Source organism: Coenobita brevimanus, chromosome 53, assembly GCF_032717465.1.
Source record: "Coenobita brevimanus isolate Jiangsu-jjx chromosome 53, ASM3271746v2, whole genome shotgun sequence".
NCBI classification, from domain to species: domain Eukaryota; kingdom Metazoa; phylum Arthropoda; class Malacostraca; order Decapoda; family Coenobitidae; genus Coenobita; species Coenobita brevimanus.
This window is the reverse complement of record NC_137006.1, coordinates 33,475,568-33,495,908: the sequence shown is the minus strand read 5'-3', so window position 1 is coordinate 33,495,908 and position 20,341 is coordinate 33,475,568. Positions and strand designations below refer to the sequence as shown.

Genomic DNA, 20,341 nt, shown 5'->3' with positions numbered 1-20,341 from the left:
AGGACTGGGAGTAACGGTTAACTCATGCATTAGAGTGTTGTACAGAAAAGGGATGAGAGTTTGTTGCTAGACGGGTGCTACTACACGCCTGTCGTAGAGGTGGAGGGAAGCAAGCAGACAGTTCAGAGAAGCAGTGACCTTTGAAGTAGCGATAGAGAAGAAATAAAGATGCAACAGTGTGGCGAAGAGACAGTGGTTGAAGGGAGCCAGTAAGAGCAGGAGAGTTGATGAGACGAAAAGATTTTGACTCCACCCCATTGAGAAGAGCTGTATGTGGGGAGCCTCCTCACATATGAGAGTTGTACGTTAAACAGGGGCAAATAAAACCTGAGTATAAAGTCAACAACTGCGTAGGGGTAAAGAAGGTATGGAGTCGGCTTAGCATACCTAATCTCTTGGAAGTAGATTTTACAAGAGATGCAGTATGATCTTTCCAAGATAGGTCATGAGTGAATGAAACCCCAGTCATGTTCTCCTGTGGAAGATTGTGTCGGGTTGATAGGTGAAAATACTGAGTTTTTGATGCATTAAAAACAACAAGATTATTTTTACCCTAGTCAGAGATACAAACCCAGTTAGACATTAGGTGTGCCATAGCCTCATCCCTTGTTTGTTGAAGTAACTGTTGAGATGGATGTTGTGGGAACAGAATGGAAAGGCGAGGGGTGGAATCATCAGCGTACGAGTGGATAGGGTTAAATGTACAGCTTAGGAGGTCATTCATGAATAAAAGAAGAGAGTTGGTGACAGGACAGAGCCCAGAGGAACACCACTATTGATAGATCTAGGAGAAAAGCGATGGCCGTCTACAACAGCAGCTATTGAACGACCAGCAAGGAAGCTATAGATGAAGGCGCAGATAGGAGGATAGAAACCGTAAGAGGGCAGTTTGGAAATTAAAGACTTATGCCAGACTCGATCGAAAGCTTTTGAGATGTCAAGTGCAATGGCAAAGCTTTCGCCAAAGTCCCGAAAGGAGGATGACCAGGAGTCTGAAAGGTAGGTGAGAAGATCGCCAGTGGAGCATCCCTGACCGAACCCATACTGATGGTCAGAAAGAAGGTTATGATACGAAAGATGCTTTAAAATTTTTCTGTTAAGAATTGACTCGAAAACTTTGCGACGGATGTTCCCCCTCAGACGCTGAAAAAATTCACAGTAAAACTTTCTGCTGACGGATTGACAAGGTAGGACGAATTCCTTGTGAACAATCCCTTGGATATCGATGATCAACATCGACTTGACATTGCTGCGAACTTGATGCACTTTTCTCGGCCTCGGTGATTGAGAGACTTCCATTGCGATGACAGTTGCTTTGTCTCTGTGTCATAACCATAAACCCATGATTCATCACCAGTTATGACCTTGGAGATGAAGGTGGCATCATCTCTGACCTGATTCTTGAGCTTCCTGCAAACTGCAATGTTATATGCCTTCCGCTCGTCACTCGGCAGTCTAGGCACAAATTTTGCAGCGATGCGTCTCATGCCCAAAACGTCAGAGAAAATGCGTTGCCCGCTCCCATATGACAGTCTAACGATATCAAAAACATCATGGATAGTTCGTTTACGATCTGCAAGGATAGCCTGATAGACATTTCCAACGTTTTCTGGCATTGTTGCCATTGACGGTCGTCCAGAACAGACATTGTCTTCAATGGACGTTCGTTCTTTCTTGAACTGCTTATACCAGAAAATGTTCTACTTTGGGACATGACATTGTCACCAAAGGCTTCCTGAAGCAACTGGTGTGTTTTTGCAGCCGTCATATTGATCCTGAAGCAGAACTTGATGCAGGTTTTTTGTTCCATGAGGTCCGCCAGTGCCAAATCGCCAAACCACCTACACACCACATTACAATAGTAAGCGTAGCTCAACAACACGTTCGCTCACAGACACAGCCGGGGCCACACTGATGCACAAGGGGTGCTGCTGAAACCTCCTAGTGGCAAAAGGCAAAACTGCAAATGGTTGGCTCCCTCTGTTCAAATTACTGGAAATTTTGAGTAGCACCTCTCGTATATACAGTATATATACAGTATATATATATATATATATATATATATATATATATATATATATATATATATATATATATATATATATATATATATATATACATATATATATACATATATATATATATATATATATATATATATATATATATATATATATATATATATATATATATATAAATATATTGACATATTCTAATCTATTAATACATAACATTGACTATAATATTGTACAGATATAATATTCATATTAATATTTCAGTGATCCAGTAACATTACATTTTAAACACGTTGTATACATAATTGAATAAATGCATTATAGTTAAATTGGTTATTGTATGACATTTTGTAAGATGGGTATGTATAATCCTGATGCTGAAGTATGAGATGGTGGTAAATCTGGACAGACTATGTAAACTGATGTGTTATGAGTGAAATATAAAAACTGAGTGTCCGATGCATTGATGGTGTACAAGCTTATCTGGAGCAAAAGTGAAGTTGCAATGATTATGAATATTGTGATTTCTTATGATAGCCATTTCACAAGGGACTGTTTCAGTAGGCTGAAACGTGAAAATTTACGCAGGACAAAGGTGAACAGCATGTAAGGATGTGCAGCACTTTCGTTCAATCATTGATTCACTTGCGAAAGTGACAGTGTTCCGTCTCTTGGAGACCATGATGAGTTCGGTATCTGAGTTGATGTTGATGATGACCAAAGTGTTATTATTTTTAGAAGGGAAGGGGTGTAATTGGTATACTGTGAACAGGTCATCAGTTATGAATGGTACATGAACTACTACTGATGTTGGTGTTAGTGTTGCTTCTAAATATGGATAATATTGCATGAATTCCCTACTTCGGAACAAAGGCTTCAATTTATGTTTATGTATGCCTTGACTGATTCCCTGACGTAGCTCATGAACTGGAAGTAAGTTAATCGTCATCTTGCCATCACCAGCATTCGAAATTCCTTACATAAGTGCCCTGTAACGAACTCTAGTGTTGTCTAATTGTAGTAGAATTATGTCAATGTGTTCCGTGATGATGGAGAAGTGTTGGAAAAGTGTTATGTTTTCTTCCATGTCATTTATTTTATCTACACTTTCGAGAGCTATGTTTTCCACCTTTTTCAGATTTTTCACGTTTGTCTTCATTGCTGAGTTATGTCCTACGATGAAATTATCTTGGTATGTTAGTACCTGAGCTATTTTATTAAATTTGTTGTTTATTTCTTGTAGGTCTTCCTCTGTAGCCAATCCAAAGATGTTCCCAAGAACTGCACCACCCAGGTCGAACAAACCGCGCTTTTGGCGAGTACGTGTAATGTTGTTCGTGGCACTCAATACCTCCGTTCCATGAGATGGGAGATCTTGGATCATGATGAGCATAGCTGACTTCGCCTGTTCTATCTTCCATTTCGGTAACTTCACCATTTCATCCACTTCCTGTGTGTTATGTGCCTGTGAAAAGTAGTTTCCTATCATGAAGTCCAGGGTCCTCATTGGTCCCGCGATGTTCTCTAGATAAGAAGGTAATTCGCATAAGTAATCCAAGCTGAATTCAGTACTCATGACATCATTTACGATTGAAGTCGTGGCCGTTGGAGCTATGAGGCATCCTTGCCGTACTATGTGTTTGGGGTCTAAGTGAGCATATCCTCTTGCTATGTAGAGGAGAATCCATAGCATAAGTCCCTTCTCGTTACCTTCCAACAAAAAAATCTATTAACTTTCTAATATGGTCATGCTGTTGTCGATGATAGTGATGATGTGCGTTACGGTTGACTAACGGAGAACAATAACTTGCTTGTTATTTCATTTGTAGAAGGAGTTTAAACCGATATTGAAATCATGTAAATGATATACTGTAGATTTTATTGGAACAGTTGCACCTATGTTTGATTGTTTGGTATATGTCCTTAATTTATTTTTGTAATTATTGTTGTTTTCTTGATTGATTTCATGAGTTACGTTCGGTTGTTCGGTTCTATCCGAGGCTGTATAATTATTAGATAGTTCCCTTGAAACTCGTTCTAAATGGTCAATATGAACTTGTTTCTCTTCGCCACTTGACAGTGACCTAAGTAAAACTTTGTTTGCTTTTATGTTAATTACTCTGTATGGCCCCTCAAATTTTGGGGATAATTTATTGTCTCTCGTATGAATGATACCATAGACAATGTCTCCTAAGCTGATAGGTGAATCTCTTGCCTTCTTGTTAAATGCCTCCGTCATTTCTTCCTTGGACATCGTTAATTGTTTTTTGACTCCTTTGTGTATGTCCTGGAATTCACGTAAACGGAGTTTAGAGTAATGGGCAGACTGTCACCTTCTAGGAGCTCATATGGTAGTTTTTTATCTGTCTCATATATAATGAAATGTGGTGTGTCACCTATGGATTTATTTATAGATCCATTAATTGAGGCTTCTACTCTGGGAATCCAATCATCCCAGCTTGCATAATTTTCATTGAGAATGTGTCGTAGTACATCTAATACTTTTTTGTTTTGTCTCTCTACTAACCCATTAGATGCTGGGTGATAGGCTAAAATGTTAACCTTTTTGATATTGTATTATTTACATATTTCTTGTATGATATCAGAATTAAATTCTCCTCCATTATCACTGATTAGTACCTTTGGGGTAGTAAAGCGACATATTACATTATCTATTATTGCCTTTGCTACTGTCTCTGCTGTTTTATCTTTAATTGGGACTAAAAATACATAATGGGAAAAATGATCCGTTGCTACGAATACAGTATGTATTGGTTATTATTGTATGATAATGGCATCTTGAGTTAATCAACCGCGATAATGTCCCATGGTTGATGTCGTACAGGGTAATTACCCGTCGGTGCAGGTGAAATTGGGTATCCTTTGTGTTTTGCACATGATTCACATCTGTCTATATGATTGTTTATATCTTTTCGTAATGTTGGCCAGTAATATAACAACTGAGCTTGTTTGAATGTCCTATCTTTTCTAGGATGTCCTGCATGTGGGCTATCGTGTATCGTTCGTAATACTTCGGGTATCATGTCATTAGGTACTACCAAATGGTTAGTATTTCTTCGGCGTTTTGGTTGTCCTGGGTTGATCTTGTATAAAGTATTATTGACTATTGTGAATTGTTCGAGTGGTACATGTAGTTTGGGTAATTGTATGTCATCTCCACTTTCTAACTTGTATATAACTTTAGACCATGCTGGATCAAGTCTTTGTGCTTTTGCGATTTCATCATGGTTTGGGATGTCTCCTTTGAGATCTAATGCCGCGACCTGAATTGTGTTCGGGTTCCTAGATAATGCGTTGGCTACTAGATTCATTTTGCTTTGTATATAATGAATATGTACATTGTAGTTTTCGACTGTACATTTCCATCTTGCTGTCCTCCCAGAGAGGTGTTTTTCTTTAATCATACCCACTAGCGGTTTATGGTCGGTGAATAAGTGTATTTCGTAACCATATACCAAATCTCGAAACTTTTGTAAAGTAAAAACCACTGCAAGTGCCTCTAAGTCTGTAGTGCAATAATTTTTCTCTGCACCTTTTATTTATCTGCTGGCAAATGCAATTGGTTGAGTCTGTCCTCTTTTATCTTCTTGGATCAATACAGCCCCTAATCCTTTAACTGATGCATCTGTACAGATAATAAATAATTTTGTGAAATCCGGATATGCCAAACAAGGTGCATTTGTTAGTTTAATTTTTAATTTGCTAAATGCTTGTTTTTGTTCTTCTTCCCATTGGAATATAGTATCTTTTTTGAGTAGCTAGAATAAAGGAAAGGCTATATGAGAGAATTGTTGTACGAATGACCTATAGTACCCAGATAGACCTAAGAATTGTCTAACTTCGTCATTCGTAATGGGTTTAGGAAAGTCTCTCACTGCCTGTATTTTGTCATCAGTGGTGTGAATACCATTAGAACTTAATTTGTGGCCTAAGAAATTTATTTCCTTAAAGCAAAATTTGCTTTTAGAAAGCTTAATTTTTAAACCAGGATCACCAACCTTTTGTAATAGTAGGTCTAATTTCTGGATATGTTCTGTGATATCTTTCGTTGCAATGATAATATCGTCAAGATAAACAAGTATTCCTTGTCCTAAAACTCCGGACAATTCGTAATTCTTAAGACGCTGGAATGTGCCCAGGGCTGTCCTCAGTCCCAATGGCATCCTTCTATACTGATAGTGTCCTCTGTTTGTGGAAAAGTCAGTGTATTTACGTAACTCCTGATCTACAGGAATTTGATAATAACCACTTAACAGATCGATCGTGGAAAATACAATATTTTCTGGTCCAATATTCTGTAGGATGTTGCTTAGGAATGGCATGGGAAAACGGTCTGGGATTGTGTGATTGTTTAGTTTACGGTAATCTACTACCGCGCGCATTTCTCCATTTCGTTTGGGCACGAAAAATAATAGGGCATTCCACGGGGAGACTGATGGCTCAATAATTCCAAGCTTTAACATTTCATCGACATACTGGTTTGTGAGTGTAAGCTGAGATTGTGGGATCCGGTAGGCCGCTACGAAAATTGGTGGTGTATCTAGGTGCACATTAATCTTGTGATTAATTAGGTTAGTACACCCTAATTGTTCTCCGGATAATGCTACGGTGTCCCTGTGTGTTTCCAGCAGGGTTAACAAATCATTTTCTTCATCAAATTCACCGGAGTGAAATAAATTCTTTATATGCTGTCTCTATCCATAGATTTTACCTCACTTGTCACTCCAGCTACAACTATTTCCTTCACAGAGGTGGGACATTTTTCAATATTAACTATACAAGTCCCCTTTTTCAACTGTACTTCCCCATACATGTGATTAATTAGAATTATCTGAGTTTGCCCTTCGTCTTTCATCTGACATAATGCGTTTTCTACTGACAATCCTTTTACTTTACATAATTCATCTAAGACAAGAACAGTACTATTCTGTAAATTGCTCTTTATTGTAACTTTCATATAGGAGTTAGGTGGTATAACTAACTCATTGGTGAGATGGGCGGGAAAAACTGATAAATCAGTACCGTTACCTGGGTTTCTAGTCCTGGAGGCTGCGGGGGGGGGGAGGGAGGGATTGTGTGAGTGGATCTATACACTCATCTGTTTGTGTATGTTTGTTTAAGCTTTTAATATTACCAACTCTTTGTTTTGTTTTTACTAATCACTGAGGACTCTGATGGTATTTCCTCTGTGATTTCATTATCAAAGTCTATTCCATTAATTTGTGGGAGTAAAGTTATTTTCTCTGTTCTCATGCATCTTAAGCCCAGTAACATGTGAGCTTTAACTGCTAAGTTTTCAACGATATAGAAAAATGCAGATTTTGGTCTTGTAGTCTCTGTGAAACTGATGTTTAACCATATCATACCTTTTACTGTGATTTGTTTGCCATCTACTGTATATAAGTCTAAATCAGATTCTTCCAGAAAGTTATTTTCTTCTCATTTCTAAAAATTCTATTTATTTCTTCTTGTGTTATTAAGTTCACTGGAAAGCCTGTGTCTAAAAATAAGGAAACGTTTTGATCCTCACATACATCTGGTATCAAGATACACTCATTTCCCAACATGCCTCCTATATGAATTTTAGACTTGCTTTTCTATATGTTTGTTCGTTTTTTGTTGTGACTTGGTCTTCCCCTGATTTGAAAATGGACACTAGTATTTCTGCTGTTTTGCAGTTACTGGTCCAGAGCCCTTGGCACCAATGATGCCTACAGTAGGGACCAAATCCTTGTGTCTTTTGTCTATCCTCGTTTGTTTGGATAAAGCATTCATTCCTTGTGTTTCCTGGTTTTGCACAATAATGACATAGAATGGTCCTATCGCCTGACTAGGATCTACGAGATGACTTCCCATATTTAGTGGTGTCTGTGGTGCGAGATCTGCTCGGACTGCGCGGAAACTTACGAAATTGCCTGTAGCCTGGTGTTTGTGATCGTACCCTTGACACGGTTGGTTGTTTGCTCTGCCTGCTTTCGGGTCACGATCGATTTTGTTCTCTGTTTGGGATAGTTGTAGCTGTTTTCACAACTGATACTGTCTAAGGCACTCTCATTCTACTAGAATGTAATTGTGTTTCGATGCCCCCTGCTTTGCTCCACTGCATCTCTACCTTGTTCCTTAAGTCTAGTAAGCACATATCTGGGGTGTATTCGATCGTCTTGGCGATCTTAAGGGTCCTATCAGGTAATTTACACAAGGCAGCTACATAACCAATGATGTCCACGACTAGGTCTGGGGACATCTTTCCATCTCTTGTTATCCAGTTTGAGTTTTCTAATGTAGCTAATAATGTTCTTTTGATCGTGGAAACATCAGCAGTTATTTCACTGAGCACATGATTTGTAGTGTGCTCCCTTACAAGATCTACAATCTTATGTAATTCTGGGATTATACCTGACAAAAAGTTCATACCTCCAGAAAATTTCTTCAAAAATTCAGTTTTAAATGCATCATATGTCTTAGCTCTGAGGAGCTTATCTGACCTTAGCAAGTCTCCTGCCGGACATCTTTCCTCACTAATCCAAGAGGAAAAAATAGCAATTTCCTCTTGTTCATATGTAATGTGTCTTTTTACAAAGATCTGTTCGCACTGATTGACCAATGACATGGCATCAATGCTATCTTTCTCTGAGCCAGAGAATTTCGGGGCAGTTTGATCCTCATGATAAACGGATATCTGAGTTTGATGTATGGAATTCATTTTCACTGGTTGCTCTGTTATTTTAACATGGACTTGTTTATTGTTGTGTGAGGGAATAGTGGAATTGGTTTTCCCTGAACGATGAACTATATCAAGTATATTTTCATAGGTTTGCAAGGCAGAGACTAAGTCCTCACTCGCTACATCAAAGGGGGTTTGCCAATCATCATCATTACCATCTAGAACTGAGGTATTTGTTTCTTTATCTTTAGTTTGAAGTGAATTTTTAGGATGGGTGTGATGCCCTGGCGCTCTCCTAATTGTGTATCTGCAGTGGATGCTAACTGTGTATCATCTGATTTTAACACGGGTGGGGGTGAAAATATTCTTGTCATATCACTCAGCTAAAAAGAATTTATGTTGCTAAGGTATGGTGTTATGAAATACGTCTTTTGTTTATGTCCTAACTAAATAGATGATTAAATGAGTTGTAATAAATGATAGATAGTGAGTGTATAAGTGTATATATAAAAATCAGTAAAGGAGTTGAGTGTACCTAGTTTAAGCACTGAGAGGAAATGAGTAAGTATAATTACACCCACTTGATACAGATGCCACTCGGAGAGGCGTGTCGAAACAACTGTCGATCTCGGAAGATTAATGCAGAGTTGAATGAAGATCTCCTCTCGATAATTCTAGGGCTGTGTTGATGGACAATATTACTCAGGAGATTCCATGGCCTGATGAATGTAGTGGTTAACAGCTCTAGTCACAGGCAAACCTTACCATAGAACGTCGAATTCCCACTCAATACTGTGGAAATAAATGAGTATGACTAGGAGCTATGTAAATAATGAGTAACGAGTAGTGGGTGAGAAGTGACCGGTGTCAGTCACACATTGATTGGCGTGGCGTTGTCTCAGCAAACATGCATGGTGATGTCGTGTCAACAGATACACATGGTGACGCTGGCTTCCCACACTGGTAGCTGTGGTGGATAACTGAGTAGCGATGAGTAACCTGAGTGAGGAAAGGTGAGTAAGATGCGTTACAAATGTGGCTCTGGTGTTTGCCGTGTGTCTTGACCTCTGCGTCAGCGATGGAGGTAGGGGGGCAGTAGGAGATTGTTGGGGTTTTAGTGCTTTGTTGCTTTGGTCTTGCTTTTCATTTACTTGCTTTTTTTTCTTATTCTTCTTGCTGATACTTGAAGTTGCGTGAAGAAGATTATAGATTTGTTTTGTAGACTTGTTATTTGTAGTTAATTGTTGAGCTTGTTGATCCTCACTCGTAACTCGTCGTTCCTACTGTATGCTCATAGACTCATAGGCTCGTAGACTCGTAAATTCTCAGACTCATTCCTCTTATTGTATACTCGCTTGTTGTTACTTGATCGTAGAATTGTAGTAATGCAGAATCAGCTGTAGAACTGGAGCTTACCTTGGTTACAGTTTCGCCTGCTTTTGTTGAAATGATGTTTCATAGACGTAGAGTCGATCGTTACTGCCACCATTTATTGTTGGACTTTGTAGCCACCATATATATATATATATATATATATATATATATATATATATATATATATATATATATATATATATATATATATATATATATATATATATATTTAGTCTTGTAATATTTAAGTCTTGAGTATTGGTTAAAGTTGTTTTGGTAATCGAAGAGCAGGAGGAGTTAAAGATGAATACAGGGAGTTGATCTTGATTTATTATCTTCACAGAAGGTCTAAGTTGAGCAGCGTATGTATTACAAGGGATTTAATATACTAACTAAGTCTAGTTGGACCCCTCTTCTTATTCGCTCTCTCCACTACCTGCCGGTTCAGTGGCCAGTCCCTTTCTGAGCTCTGATTCCTACATTCTCATTACGCAGGGGTCGTGTCATGTGTGCTATACTGTCGTGGAAGCTTCTAGTATACTGTATGTCTGTGTGTATGTACTGCTTCTGTTGCACGATCAACGTTCCTTCACTTAAAGAGTTGCGAGCTAATTTCCCGTTCCTGCACATTGTCTGGTGCTCTGTTTATCTATCTATCTATCTATCTATCCATCATGCCATCTGTTATGATTTGTATTTATAATATGGAGTCCTGATAAATATATATATATATATATATATATATATATATATATATATATATATATATATATAATTATATACTCGGTAATCATTCCACCTCTACAAGACTTTCATCCAGTTCAGTTTTATACATATTCATTATGCGTACTGCCCCGTATTTGTAGCTTTTTCCTACTGTTCATATGCTTCATGTTGGTCTCCTAAATGAAACATTTATCTAATTATTTCCTGTTTTTCACAACCAACATTGAATTACTTCATGCTTGTTTATAACCCTATCACCCAAAGCTACTGTATATTCCCTGTTTTCTCTTTCCCCACCTACCTCACCATTATAGTAATTGTCACTTCTAAGTAACCATTTTTTGTGCGTTATATATGCATGGTACAGGCCATTTCCTAAAACCTGCAGCTATTTATAGGCATGAAAAGCGCTTGGGATAGAAAAACGCCTCAGGATTTTTTTTTTCTTTTTGCAAATATCATGAAACAATCAGCAATGTTTAACTTAAAGTATTTTATTAACATTTTTTTTTTTTTATAGCCAACATACTTTTTCTCATATCTGACTGCTTGACTGTAATTGGAAAACATGTTACCTAGCATCGTAACCAAACAATTCACTCTTACCTGAGGTATTTTTACCTGCCTAACTTTGTGTTACCTAAAGCAGTTTACTAATTTACTTTGGTGCCAAAACAAACTACACATATAATGAAGAACATAAGTGATTGCCTAGATTTGTTGGTATTGACGAAAAATTTATGTACTCTACTTTTTCTTACCCATTAATGTAACTTACAGTATATGGGCACAGAAAAGCCGGTGAAAAATACAAAGTTATTTAACCATTTAAGGCTGACCAAAATCTAATCTCTGTAATTCCTGCCATGTAATATATTATATCATTAAATACTCTTTCTATACGTTAGTATGTAATTTATGTATTTAATCTCAATCATAGAAGAAAAGTAGAAATGTGCCCAGCAAGTACTGGCTGACTGTCATTTTGTTCGCAGCCACTGCAGCTGCTGCATTTATCAAGTATACACTTAAAATGCAAGTGATAAACTTCAAGAAGCACCTCATTTTATGAAAGCGGTGCCAGGCACAATAAACCTCGCCCGAAAACAGTTATTTTATTTTCAAACATTTTCAAGTAATAGCCCTCTGAAAATCCGTCATCTTGCATTTCACCTTTCAAAGTCACTAACAGTCAAAGGTCATGGTGCCAAATGAAAACTCATATGAGACATCCTGTATCTTGATAAGCTTCAGCCATGTTATGTCCCTGCCCCACACTGCCACAGGTTCCAACAGCAGTAGATCAGCAAAGGAAGGACGTTGCCCAGTGAGTAGTTCTTCCTAGAGGCAGCCTTTCAGTGTACAACAACACAGCAGCACAGGCATTGTAAAGAAGCACTGGCATCTAAAGTTTACTGTCATTATTTTCCAAATAATTACACTTAATGATTCCCAACCTCACTATTTTCACAAGTACCAAAGATATACAATCTTCGTTAACAGCAATTACACTTAATGCTTGCCAACAACACTTCACTGTTTTCACCAGTGCCGAAGATATAATTATAATCTTCACTAAATGCAGTTACATTTAATGTTTGCCAACTACACGTCACTGCCCTGACACTGAACTAAACTCAAACTGAACTGAAACTGACTGAAACTGCTCTAGTCTCTTCCCCATCCTTACAGTATAGAAGCTTCCTATATTCTAGAGTGTTCTACTACTTTTCCACAGTTCTCGTGCATTCTCGAGGTAGCAACGGTTACAAAAGTTACCAACTCGGAGACATCAAAATTATGCCAGAGTTTTCATACACTACATAACACTCTAAATTATTTACCAAACGAACTGAGATTCAGTGACATGAGTTAACAATCACATAATTCAAACATTATAGAGGAAAAGAGCACAAAAAAATAATGTACAGCTTACAGTATATAATAACTATGCTCACAATAGCAGACCAACTGGTAACTCTGACAAGTATGGAAAAATACAAGAAACAGAGAAACTTCCAGACTATCTAACTAGAAAATCTCGCTTCTCAGCACTACCCCCTCCCTAGTCCTTTGTTGTCCTGACAAAGCAACACATTGTATACATACATTAACCATAATCCTAATGAAACATCCAACTATACACAAAATAATCCTTCAGCTTATCAGATCTTCTCCTATGCCACTTCCAACGACGTCCCAGCACTTCTCCAAACATTTCACTCCTCCTGGAAGGTCTTGGTCCTCTCCATGATTCACTTCTTCCCCTGAGAAACTGTCACCATCTTCTTGTACTTGGGCTCCTTGGTCCTCCCCAACATCCTCAGCTGTGAGTGAGCACGATTCCTCAGAGACGTCCGGGCTGTACTGTCCCAGTCCATGGTATTGCCACAGACGGTTCACGTGTACCACTTCTGGGCGAGATTTCCTGCCTTCCCGAATCCAGTATGTTACGTCTGATAGGCAGTCCAACACAATGTAAGGTCCATTCCACGGGCTCTGCAGCTTCGGTGACTGTACCTTCTCCCGCTGAGGATTGTATAAAGAAACACTGTCACCATCCTTGAAGCTCACCTTGCATGCCTCGGCATCATACTGTACTTGCACTTCATCACCTCTCCTGAAAACTCAAGGGCTCCTCACACTTTATAATGTACCTCAGCCAGCCTTTCCTGAAGAAGCTTTGCATAGCTGGAGAAGTCTGTAGGTAGCCCCACACCAGGTGGTCTTCCCATTAACAAGTCAACAGGTAAATGTAACTCATGACTTAGCATCAGTTTTGCAGGGGTGTAGCCAGGAGACTCATGGGATGGAGACAGATATGTCATCTGCAACACAAGTAATTTCTCGTGCCATCCCATTTGTCCCTCTATGCAGTACTTGGCCAGTTCTTGTCCCAGGGTCCAGATGAATTTCTCCACCATCCCATCTGACTGTGTCCTTAGTGAGGTCGTCCTGGTCTTCTTGATCCCCAGGAACTTGCAATACTCACAGAACACAGCAGACTCTAAGTTTCTACCTTGGTCTGAATGTAGCTCTTGTGGCAACAGAAAAACTGGTCAAACAACACCTGAGCAACAGTTGCAGCCTCTTGATCAGGGATGGCATAGGTTTCAGGCCACTTTGTGAAGTAGTCCATGACGACACATATATACCGGTTTCCTCTTTCAGTAAGTGGCAGAGGTCCAGCAATGTCCACCGCGACTCTTTCCATTGGTGCACCCACTTGGTACAGCTGAAGAGGGGCACAACCACATTTATTAGGTCCCTTCTTGGCACGGCATACATCAAAGGGCCGAAACCACTCTTCAATATCCTGCTCCATACCAGTCCATTAGAACCTCTGTTGCAGCCAACTTACAGTTTTCTTCACTCCCAGGTGCCCACTAGTGATCTGGTTATGAGACTCATCCAAGATCCCAGACCTCATTTTCTTCGGAACCACAAGTTGCCAATACTTCTTGAGACACTCCAGTAGTCCATTGTTCAGACGAATAAGGTCCCACTGTCTCCAGTAGCTCAGTAGCAGGGCTCACTCTGGAAAGCTCTTCCCAAGACGGTTGCACCGTACTCTGCTGCAGCCACTCTAGCATTGGTTGTAAATCTTCATCCCCCATCTGCATCCTCTCCAGGTCTTCATCTGATGCTGGCCCTGTCACTACAGTAAGGGCAGCATTTCTTGCTGCGATTCCCATTCCCACTACACTGCTTGCCATGTGTTTTTCCATCTTCTCACACCCTATTCATCAAGATCTCCTGCATTTCCTCAGTGGTGGGACTTCTTGAGAAAAACTGGCTGGTTGTTGCCTCTTGTCAGCAGCCTTCACTAATTTGCCCTCATCCTCCTCATTTGGACACTCATAGCTGAAGTCTCACACATCATCACATGTCCAACACCCGTTTATTTGCACTATTCCGTTCTTGCTCCATCCATTTGTAACAATCCACCTTCTTGTGTCCCAGCTTCTTGCAGAACCAGCAACCTCCTCCGGTCTTCTCCTTTCTCTTTTCCACTTGTTGCAATCCACTTTCCAATATCCTGGCTTCTTACAATACCAGCAACGTCCTCTGCTCTTCTCCTGTTCCCTCTTCCACTTATAACAATCCTTTTTCCTGTGTCCTGGCTTTTCACAGTACCAGCACCTTCCTTCAAAATTTTCCACTTCATGTACCTGCACCTCTCTTGCCTTGAATCCTGCACTACGACCAGCCTGAAAAGTGGATGTACTGGACTTGACATAAGACAAATTCTAGAACCGTGGGTAGTGCTTCTTGCATGTTTCTGGGTTGTGCCTGCTTCACTTGCACTTACAACACTGCACAATCAACAGCATCGATGAACTGCTACCCCAGAAGAATAGCCAAGAGGTTAGGTGCTGCTCCAGAGTATGCCTTGTATGCCATACTCTCCAGGTCATAAGCAAGCTGCTGTAGGGATTCGCCACGAGCACGTACACGGTTCTGGAATCTTGCTCTGTAAATCTCAGTCTGGTACATGGTCCCATATCTGTGCTCCAGTACTTCTACCAAGGACTTATAACTGTTCCTCTCCTCTACTGACATCTGGCCCAGAATTTCCATTGCGGCACCCTTGAGGCCAGTAGCCAGCTGCTCTGCCCTCTGCCTATCATCCCAACCATTCTGATCAACAAGTTGCTCAAACTGCGCACAGTAAGCTTCCCAAGATACTCTACCATCAAATTCCTGAGGTTTCTTTTTAACTGGACCACCATTATAGCCACGCAGTTCACTGTTTTTGGGCCTAAAGACTAGGGCATCATAATTAAGTCCAGGACTTAAAACTCCTACATTCTGATTGTTCAACCCTATAATGCTACCTTTAGATGCTTGGGATCCGTCAAGATTCACTATACACTGTCCTTTCTTTTCGTATGTTCCCTGTACACTAACCTGTGGCTCAGCAGTGCAATATTTCTCAACAGCTCAATTTTCTCACTAATTATTTTCGCATGGTTAACTACATACTCCAACTGGTTATCTACATGCTCTCTGCACTCTATCACTATTCCCTCACTAATCTTCAGCTGGTTGTCTACATGCTGTCTGCACTGTCACTATTCCCTCACTAAAATTCTGCTGGTTGTCTACATGCTGTCTGCACTCCATCACATTATTGCTTACCTCATATTTCTGCTGCAGTAGCTCGGCGTATACATCATCCTTCAACTGTTGTTCTTCTTCCTTCATATCCCCCGTGAAAGCATTTAGCTGTCCTTGCATCCTCAGCTGTAACTCCCTCTGTTGCTCCTGTAATGCCTCTTGAAGCTGCTTCCTCTGTGCTTGCAATTGTTCTTTGATTTCTTCATTTTGTGCATGTAATTGTCCTTTCAGTTCTTTCTGTCCTTCATTCTGTGCCTGAAATCCTTCATTTTGTGCTTGTAGTTGTACACTTTGTGCTTGTAAGTGTTCTTTGAATTCTTTCTGTCCTTCTTGCTGTGCCTGTAGTTGTACACTTTGTGCTTGAAATAGGTTCAATATTGCAGCCAGCAATGCCTCCTCTTGTTTACCTTGGCCTCTTGTCTGTATACCTTCTGCCTCCATGTCGAAGGTTAGACTCACTGCAGCACTTTCTATTGATCTACACTCCTGACGCCACTTTTGCGTCCTCGTCCTACACTTCCACAGGCTCCAACAGCAGTAGATCAGTACAGGAAGGACGTTACCCAGTGAGTTGTTCTTCCTAGAGGCAGCATTTCAGTGTACAACAACACAGCACCACAGGCGTTGTAAAGAAACACTGGCTTCTAAAGTTCACTACCTTTATTTTCCAAATACTTACACTTAATGCTTGCCAACTTCACAATTTTCACAAGTACCAAGGATATACAATCTTCACTAACTGCAATTCCACTTGATGCTTACCAGCAACACTTCACTGTTCTCACCGGTACTAAAGATATACAATCTACTCTAACTACAATTACTCTTAATGTTTACCAAATATACTTCACTGCCCTGACACTGAACTAAACTCAAACTGAACTGAAACTGACTAAAACTGCTCTAGTTTCTTCCCCATCCTTATATAAGCTTCCTATATTCTAGAGTGTTCTACTACTTCTCCACAGTTCTTGTGCATTCTCGAGGGAGCAGCGGTTACAACAGTTACCAACTCGGAGACATCCAAAATATGCCAGATTTTTCTTACACCACATAACACTCTATTTAGCATACAATCTATCTATCTATATACCTAGGCTGCTTCCCCCAAGGAAAGGGAGGTAGCCGAGACAGGACAACTCACTCTCCATGTACTCATCCATTCAAACACATTCATTCGCATCTTAGCTCCAAAGGGGAGAACGGACAGATCCTCACCTCATCACACCGCACAAGGGTCAACTGCGCAATGCAATCAGTGACATCCGCAGCAGGGCCCGACAGCAGAACTGGTTTACCCCTGCCACATCATAACAGACCCATCCCCTTACCCGCACCTGACCTGACTAGCTGATCAGACCAAATGCGGGAGAATATCCCCTCAGAGCTGCGTCATCACTTATTCATTCACAATTTCTCTCCATTTATTTCTGTCACGCACAGCCACTCTTCCTTGCTCAACAGACATCCCTCTCGCATCCAGCGCTCTCTTCACACTGTCCATCCATCCTATTCGTGATCTTCCTCTCAGCCTTACACCTCTCACATCAGATCTAGTTATCTTTTTCACCAATCGCTCATTATCCATTCTCTCCATATGCCCAAACCATTGCAACACCCTCTGCTCAACTCTACCAGCCATCTCCCGAACAACTCCAGCTCTCCTTCGCATTTCATCATTTCGCACTCGATCCATACGCGTCACTCCACACATACTCCTCAGACATCTCATCTCCATTACATTCAAACTTTTCCTCTCTGCTACACCCATATTCCATGTTTCAGCCCCATATAATGCAGTCGGTACCACAACACCCTCATACAGCCTTCTCTTTACACCCATTCTAAGCGAACGACATTTAAACACTTTTTTCATTCCTCCCAGCACCTTTCCTACTTCATTTATTCTAAACTTCACTTCTGCATCTATTCTTCCATCCACAGCAACATGTGATCCTAGATATTTAAAACAATCTACCTCCTCAAGCAACTCACCATTCAAAACTATATTCATCCCCCTACCATCTATCAACCTCGTACACTTCATCACTTTACTCTTATTCTCATTTACTTTCAATTTCCTCCTTTCACACACCCTTCCAAACTCCTCTACCAACATCTCTCCTCTGAATCAGTCACCAGTGCAGTATCATCTGCAAACAGCAGCTGCTTCAGATTCCACTCTCCTCCATCAACATTTACCAGACTCAGACCACCTAAAACTCTTGCATTCACCTCCCTTACAACACCATCCATGTAAATATTAAACAACCAAGGCGACATCACACATCCCTGTCGCAGCCCCACTCTCACAGGAAACCAATCACTCACAGCATTTCCCACTCTTACACACGCTCTACTATTTACATAAAAACTTTTCACCCCTTTTAGTAACCTACCATCAAGTCCATACAATCTTAAAACAGTCCACAAAGCCTCCCTATCAATTCTATCATACGCTTTCTCTAAATCCATAAATGCCCAAAACACATCCTTACCTTTCGCTAAATACTTTTCACACACTGTGATTTAATTAGATAAATTGAAAATCACAGAAATAAAACATTAGCACAGAAAAATTCATGTACAACTTACAAAATAACTTCGCTCACAATAGCAGGCCAACTGGCAACTCTGACACGTACGGTAAAATATAAGAAAAAATGAGAAACGTCCAAACTATCTAACTAGAAAATCTTGCTTCTCAACAACCAGTTTCAAGTTACATCCCCCTGAATATCCGTGACCTTGAGTTTGACCATCCAAGGCTACTTGAGATCAAAGGTCATGGTACCAATTAAAAACTCATATGGGACTTCTTATACGTTGATAATAATGAAGATGTATGTCCAACCAAGTTCGAAGTACAGCTCCCTGAATATCCGGGGCTTTGAGTTTGACCTTTCAAGGTCACTCAAGGTTAAAGGTCTTGGTGCCAAATGAAAGCCCATATAGGAGTTCCTGTATGTTTATAATGGTAAACATCTCTATCTTCTACCGGTTTCAAGTTATAGCCCTCTGAAAATCCGTGACCTTGATTTTGATCTTTCAGGGTCACTCAATTGCCTCTAAAATTTAATCACTTTTTTGGGGGACCAGTGCCCACATATCTTGAAAGTTTCATGTAATTTCATTTCCGTAATATTGCTAACAAACAAAGTCGACCAAAAACAACATCTCGCCAGACTCCGTTCCTGGCGAGGTAAAAATGCCACATTTACTTCATGATATTTCCATGCCACAACTGTCACACAATGATACTTTTGGGCTTGAAGCAAGAGCTTATTGGCTTGCCCGCAATTATGATAACTACAGCACTGGGCTGGCTAACATACATACCGTAAGACTTTCCATTCGAGAAATATGTTAAGAAAGTACACAGGTAGTCTGTGATTAACTTGGATGTATAGTTTACTATCACACATCCAAATACTGTTCGTCACGTCGCCACCTCACCACTTCAAAAGTTTTGTTACTCGCACTTGTTTACAGAAACGTTTAGTCTTTTAAAACTTTCTAAATAGCCTTATATTTCCCATATATTTTAATCTGCCAAGGAGAATTTTATTCCTGAATTATTCAGCACTTCTAAATAAAAAAAAATAAATAAAAGGGTATCTCATTTATGAATATTAATTTTTGTTACGCGAAAAGCTGCTCTCTGATAGCGTTTATTCCCCCTGTCGCACCCCAATACTATTTTACGTCTTAACTATTGAGAACGACAGTTATTGATAATCAGTTACCCTAGATAATGGGAAATAGCATTATACAACAATTTGAAAGCTCAGATTTACATCTTCAGCAAATTTTGGCGGCACACTAAGGATATAACGCCGGCACACAGTTTAGGAATCACTGTTCCAAAATCAAACAAACCCCTGTATTCCCTCCATATCGTGGAAGAAACGAAGAGGGTCTGCGAACAGTTTAGTGACAAGGGAAAGATGACGAAACGTAACTATGAATTTCCTCATCATCAAAGTTGCATGCACGTAAAACAAATGATGGAGCACTTTGAGTGGATTGCAAAGCTTGCAAAATATATTCCTATTAGTTTTAGGTTGTTTGGAACAAATTAAGTCAGGAGGCTTTTGGATTATTAGTCCAACAATGGAAAGTAATACGAGGCAGATCTGAAGGCTAGATGCTTGGTGATAGAGCTCTTGAACCGGAATACCTTGTGGTTCACTAACTACTGTACGGTTCGGGTCCCTGAAGTGACAACGTTTCAATCTCATGGAAAATGTTTCCTGGGGTGTAGGTTGGTGTCCTATATGCAAAACTACTAACCTCTCCCACTGATTATCTAGTTCAGCAGCAGGCAGTTTTTATTCTCACTGATCGATAATGAGTTCATACCATTTTTTAAAGCTGCTAACCTCTCCCACTGATGATGTTGGTTCAACAGAAGGCGGTT

The 20,341-nt window shown here is 39.9% G+C and overlaps 1 protein-coding gene across 1 annotated transcript in view; it reads left to right on the top strand.

Annotated features, from left to right (window-relative positions):
• LOC145400792 (uncharacterized) overlaps positions 1-20,341 on the top strand; it is a 143,325-nt gene that overhangs the window by 110,233 nt on the left and 12,751 nt on the right. The window lies entirely within an intron of this gene.